Raw genomic sequence first — 6,710 nt, 5'->3', positions numbered from 1 at the left:
TGGGACAGCTTCTTGGGAAGTTTGGACATCTGGACTGCTTCACCCCTCAGAGTTAGTTGGGGATAAAGGTCGAAACGAAACCTCAAGTTCCACTTCAAGTTCACCTCAGGAGGTGGTGAGAGGCTTGATTTGCCTCACCAGGCTTTAAGTAGAAAGCTTGTCCTACCCCAACTAGGGTGCCGTGATGGGGAGCACCACCTCCCTCCCCCTACTCAAAATGAAAAGTTGGCACTTACAATTAAGTCACACCAACTGCCCAACTCAGCTCAGCTTTTTTTATTAGAGGTTTGTAATCCAAGCAGATCTTTCTGCTGAGGAAAGAGGCATCTGAAGACTACTTGAACATAGGAATTCTGGTGTTTTTCCAATCCTCCATGGTGCATTGCAGCAAAGATGATTCAGGAGCCTATGGAGCTAATACCTTTTGCCAGGAAAACCTGTGCAAGAGGGGCAATCAGAGTTGAGAAAGAAGAGGTGAGCACTCGTGTGTGTGTGTCTATAACTGTGTGTTTTTTGTTTTGAATGGCATTTGTTAAGAGCTTGCTTACTCTGTGCCAGGCACTGTATTAAGCACTGAATACAAGCTAATTAAGTTGGACACAGTCCATGTCCCATATGGGGCTCACAGTCAATCCCCATTTTACAAATGAGGTAACTAAGGCACAGGGAAGTTAAGTGACTTGCCTAAGGTCACACGGCAGACAAGTGGTGGAGCTGGGATTAAGACCCAGTTCCTTCTGTCTCCCAGGCTTGTGCTATATCCACTAAAAAATAATTATGGTACTTGTTAAGAACTTAATATGTGCTAAATACTGTTCTAAGCACTGGGGTAGGTACAAGTTAATCAGGTTGGACAAAGTCCCTGACCCACATTCATTCATTCATCCAATCGTATTTATTGAGTGCTTACTGTGTGCAGAGCACTGCACTAAGCACTTGGAAAGTACAATTCAGGAACAAATGGAGACAATCCCTACCCAACAATGGGCTCACATGGGGCTCACACACTTAATCCCCATTTTACAGATGAGGTAACTGAGGCCCAGAGAAGTTAAGTGACTTGCCCAAGGTCACACAGCAGGCCCATGCTCTTTCCACGGAGCCATGCTGCACGTTTTCTCACCCAGATTTTCTGGACAGCCATTTCTCTCCAGCAAATGGCCAGGGAAACTCAGCCCTGAGGTCTCTGGAGAGATGATTATAACAGTGAGTGCCAACTTTATTGCTGGGTCTGCCAAAAGCCCAGCTCCATTTACTGCAGGCAGAAAATATCAGTAGATACAGAAGAACTTGGATCAATCCTTGATAGGTTACTAGAGAGACTCTATCAACTCCTGAAAGACTTGGTATTGTTTAGAACTTGAAGGGGCCATCTATTCTACTTCAACCCTCTTCTGTTATCAGGACCTTTCTCTTTAGTCTTTTGCATATCACCTATGATGACCGGGTTCTGAGTATTTGTTAAGTGCTTACTATGTACCAAACACTGTACTAAGTACTGGGATAGATACAAGATCATCAGGTCCCACATAATCACAGTCTGAGAGAAAGAATAGGTAACTGAATACCCATTTTGCAGATGACAGAATTTAGGCACAGAGAATGAAGTGACTTGCTCAAGGTCATACAGCAGTTAGGTGGTGGAGCAGGGATTAGAACTCAGGTTCTCCAACATCATCATGGACTCTAACAACTCTGCTCTGCTCCCTCCCTCACACTCCCTTCCACCTGGATTTAGGGAATATACAGAGATCTCCTATTTCCCACCCTGGCTGACAGCAGTATGGTAGGGTAGGACTGGAAAAAATTGAAATGCTGCCAGTCAGACAGATGGGCTGACATCTGGGAGTCTGGGGCAGGCTGGGAGATGAGTCTTTTGGTATGTAGCTCTGGAAATGTCATTCAGCCTGTCTACATGGCACAATCCTTGATAGATTAGGCTGGCCACTGCCAATTTAGACAAAAAGTAGACTTTTTACCTGGAGAAGTCCTGTCTAAAAGAACAACTGTCCCAGGATGAACTGATCTTTGTCTCTAATAATAATAATAGTGGTATTTGTTAAGGGCTTACTATGTGCCAGGCACTGTACTAAGTGCTGGGGTGGACACAGTCCCTGTCCCACATGGGACTCAGTCTCAATCCCCATTTTTCACATGAGGTAACTGAGGCCCAGAGAAGTGAAGTCACTTGCCCAAGGTCACACAGCAGACAAGTGAGAGAGCCAGCATTAAAACCCATGACCTTCCGACTCCCAGGCCTGTGCTCTATCCATTAGGCCATGCCACCCTAGGTATGATAGTGATAGGTGTTGATAAAGGGCAAGGACTGTTCCCTTGTTTTCATGTTTTGAAATTCCCTCCTCAGGACCTCACTCTAATTCCCAGAAATCTGCTTCTCTCCCCCAGACACTGACAACTGACTTTACACAGGATTTCAAATTGCTTTCCCTGCCTGATCAGTCTTGTTTGAGGATCACATGAGAAGCTCAGCCTTCCTTGGAGTTCCACACAGGGACTCTAAATTCATCATTCAGGTGTGAAGAGACCCATGATTGCTCGATTTTAGAGTGAGATAAATCTTCCCTGTGCTTGGACCCTTTGGGGTAGTAATTTTGCTTCTTGAGGAGGTGCCCATTCACTCTATCGGTGCATCCTGCTGGAACACAGATAGTCGGTTCTGAGTGGCTCTGGAGAGGCTTTGACAAGAAAATGAGCCTTTTCACATCTATACAATCACCTCCCCATTGCAGTAATGTCCAGAAAGGCTCCCTAATGGCCTGGAGGAGTGATTGGGCTTCCTTATGCACCTAATTTATTCTGAGAGAGAGGTTCCCAGTCCTCAGAGGTTCACTCAATGAGTTCAAGCCAAAGCTGATTTTAAATGAAAGAAGAAACAGTCATTTTGCTTTGGGTAAAGGGAGAGCGTGGAAGGCCAAGCAAGCCTCTTAGCACTGTGACCTAGTGAATAGAACACAGGCCTGGGAGTCAGAAGGACCTGGGTTCTAATCCTGACACCGCCACTTGTCTGCTGTCACAGACCTCCCTGCCTCCTGCCTCTCCCTAACTCCAGTCCATATTTTTTTCTGCTTCCCAAATCATTTTTCTAAAACATTATTCAGTCCACTGTTTTCCTCTCTTCAAGAACCTCCAGTGGTTGCCCATCTACCTCCATATCAAACAGAAACTACTCATAAGTTGCTTGAATAGTAATAATAATAATTATTATTATTATGGTATTTAAGTGCTTACTATGTGCCAGGCACTGTACTAAGTGTTCAATCAGCTTTCTCCCTCCTAGCTATCCTTGCTACTTTCCAACTACAACCCAGCCGCACACTTCGCTCCTCTAATGTCAACTTATTCTCTTTACCTCAATGTGCTCAGATATCATGGGTGATTCAGTGACCAAGCAACTGACATCCTGAACTGCCTATACATCTTCAATCAATCAATCAATCAATTAATCATATTTATCAAGTTCTTACTGTGTGCAGAGCACTCTCTAAGTGCTTACGAGAGAACACAATAGTAAATAATAGTAAAGAATGAATTAATGTTAAGTGCTTGTGAGAGTACAATAGTTAGTAGACATGATCCCTGGCCTCAAGTAGCTTAGAATCTAGTGGGATAGGCAGCCACTAAAATAAATTTCAGGGAAGGGGGAAGTGACAGAGTTTAAAGATATGCCCATAAATGCTACCAAGGGGTTAGCACTCTAGTGCTTAAGTGAGGAGAAAGTACTGAAGTAATAGTAATATTGGAGGTATTTGTTAAGCCCTTACAATGTGCCAATCACTGTTCTAAGCGCTGGGGTAGATACAAGGTAATCAGGATGTCCCACGTGGGGCTCACAGTCAAAATCCCCATTTTACAGGTGAGGTAACTGAGGCACAGAGAAGTGACTTGACTTGCCCAAAGTCACACAGCTGATAAGTAGCGGAGCTGGGATTAGAACTCATGACCTCTGACTCCCAACCCAATGCTCTTTCCTCTAAGCCACGTTGTGGGGAGATGAGAAACTAATCAGCAAAGGCAACCTGGAGGAGATGTGATTTCAGAAGGGATTTGAAGACGGGGAGTGCAGTGGTGTGATTTGAAGGGGAAGGGAGTTCTAGGCGGGAGGGAGAGCATAAGCAAGAAGTCTGCAGTGGGAGAGGCGAGAACAAGACACAGTGAATAGGTTTGCTTGATTTGAATGAAGGGTACCAGCTGGGGTGTATGTAGAGAAAAAGAATGGATAAGTAGAAGGGAGAGGCTGATTAAGTGCTTTAAAGTCAATGGTCAATAGTTTCCGTCAGATGCAGGGAGGAGTGAGCAACCACTGGAGGATTTTGATGTGTGTAGAAATACTTTTTTTTTTTTTAAAGATCCTGGCAGTAGAGTGAAGTATGGATTTAGAAACCTGGAGATCAGCAAGGAGGCGGGTGCTTGTAGTCAAGTCAGAGCAGTGGCCGTTTGGATGGAGAGGAAGGGGTGGATTCTGGAGACACTGAAGAAGAAGTGACAGGATTTGAGGGCAGACTGAATGTGGGCTTTTTAACAGAGGGAGGAGCAAAGTGTGTGAACTGGGATTTAGTAGGAGAGAAGCTAGGCTAAGTAGTGGGGAGAGAACAGATTGAGGATCTGCTCCCATTAAATTGTAATGTTTGAGGGAGGGGACCATATCTGTCATTTCTATTATACTCTTCTAAACACAGGTGCTCAAATATTATTGATTAATTGTACACCCTCAGACCAGTGAGCTGGGTCTTGCAAAATGGCTGTGGTTCCCCTCCTAAACCCCCTCCATCCCCATGCATCTCTATCCAATGCTATATGTGGACAGCCTCTCCCACCCTAAATGACCCTTGCATTGAGATGTGTGTGCGCCTTTCAGCTAACTAGTTTTTCTTCTTCAGCTCAATGGGCCCAACCAGGTGATAGCAGTGGCAGAGGTGTAAAATGAGAATCTAGTCCCCACCTTCTTTCCCCATTCCTCGCTCTATCTGACTCTCCTTTCTTCTCCCACCCCCTCTTTTTTCTGTGGCTCTGCTGCATCAAAGATGGTGAGAATTCTGGTCACATGAATTCTGGCCTGTCCCTCCCCAAAGTGGCTCTAAGGGATACCTTCCCCTTGCAGGCTGCAGGAGGCAATCTGAGCCAGACAGGTAAATGAACCCAGAGGGTTGAAAAGAAAGGATGAAAGAAACTGAAAATGGGGCAGTGAGTTAAATTATTTATGGTATGTGTTTTGGGGGGCTTGATCGATGACAATTTTCCTCTCCTCCTCTTCTCCCTGCCTCCCTCCTGTTCTAGGCACTGTCATCTCTCATGAGAAGCTCCAAAAAAGCAGGTAGAGTTGTTCTAGGACCTCTTAAAAACCCGAACTTGTTATCTAATACAGCTGTCTCATATCTAGTAACAAACAAATGGGGTATCTCTTCCCAGATCTCATTTCCTAGGAACTGAAGGGTGTATTATTTCACAATGTACCCTGTCAGAGACGTTTGGGGAACCTATTGAGATAATATTACTGCAGCGTTAGGGACACTAACAAGTGGTGGAACTCTGAAGAGGCAACGCAGTTTTGAGAAACAGCAGTCCTGAGGTTGGTACCTTGGTTGCTTCCATCCACTTAGTGATTCAGGAGGAAGAGGGGGCTGTAGAGAAAAGGCCATGAATTCACCAGGATGTCTAGGTTTGTCATCCTTGTGTTTATTGCAAAGATACCTGCGTCTGGCCTGTCAGTCTTGCATCTCCCCTAGTGCTTAGTTCTTGGTTTTTTTTTTGCTTTTTTTAAAAATGTGATTTGTTAAGAGCTTACAATGTGCCAGGAACCATACTAAACACTGGGGTAGATACAAGCTAATCTGGTTGGACACAGTCTATGTGCCATGTGGGGCTCACAATAAATAATAATTATGGCATTTGTTAAGTACTTAGTTTGTGCAGAGGACTGTTCTAAGCATGGGGGTTGATACAAGGTAATCAGGTTGTCCCACGTGGGGCTCACGCTTTTAGTCCCCATTTTCCAGATGAGGTAACTGAGGCACAGAGAAGTTAAGTGACTTACCCAAGGTCACACAGCAGACAAGTGGCAGAGGCAGGATTAGAACCCAGGTCCTTCTGACTCCCAGGCCTGTGCTCTATCCACTAGGCAATGCTGCTTCTCCAGTATAGTGCTTGCTACATAGTAAGTGCTTAAATGCCACAATTATTAAATGATGCTCTTGGCCTTTGGGAAAGTGGCCTAGTCATTCTTTGGAGGTAAATTTTGCACTGTGGTAAAATGCCAAGCACTGTGCTCAGTACTGGAGTATGTACAAGAGAATCAAATGAGAAACAGGCTGACCTACCCGGGGCTCGTAATCTAAGAGGTATGGAGATCTGATATTTTATTCCCATTTTACACATAAGGAAACCAAGGCCCAGAGAGGTGAAGTGACTTGACCCAGGTCACACAACAGCCCAGGAAGAGCTGAAAATAGAATGCAGGTCTCCTGACTCCCAGTCCCAAGACCTCTCCACTAGGCTGCATAAGGGGTTCCTATGAGTAATAGGTTTTATGAAGGAGAAATCGAGCGAGGGGAGCCAGGATGGATGAAAACCTCAGATGTCAGAGAAATGAAAAAAATCAATAGCCTCAGGTTCTCAGTGAGTAGAGAATTAATGGGTTGATTAGAAAAACTGAGAGATGCTTTGGAAAGGGGGAAAACCTAATGGGTTTCAGG

This window comes from Ornithorhynchus anatinus, chromosome X5, assembly GCF_004115215.2.
Source record: "Ornithorhynchus anatinus isolate Pmale09 chromosome X5, mOrnAna1.pri.v4, whole genome shotgun sequence".
In the NCBI taxonomy this organism is placed as follows: Eukaryota; Metazoa; Chordata; class Mammalia; order Monotremata; family Ornithorhynchidae; genus Ornithorhynchus; species Ornithorhynchus anatinus.
This window is presented reverse-complemented; position numbering follows the sequence as displayed.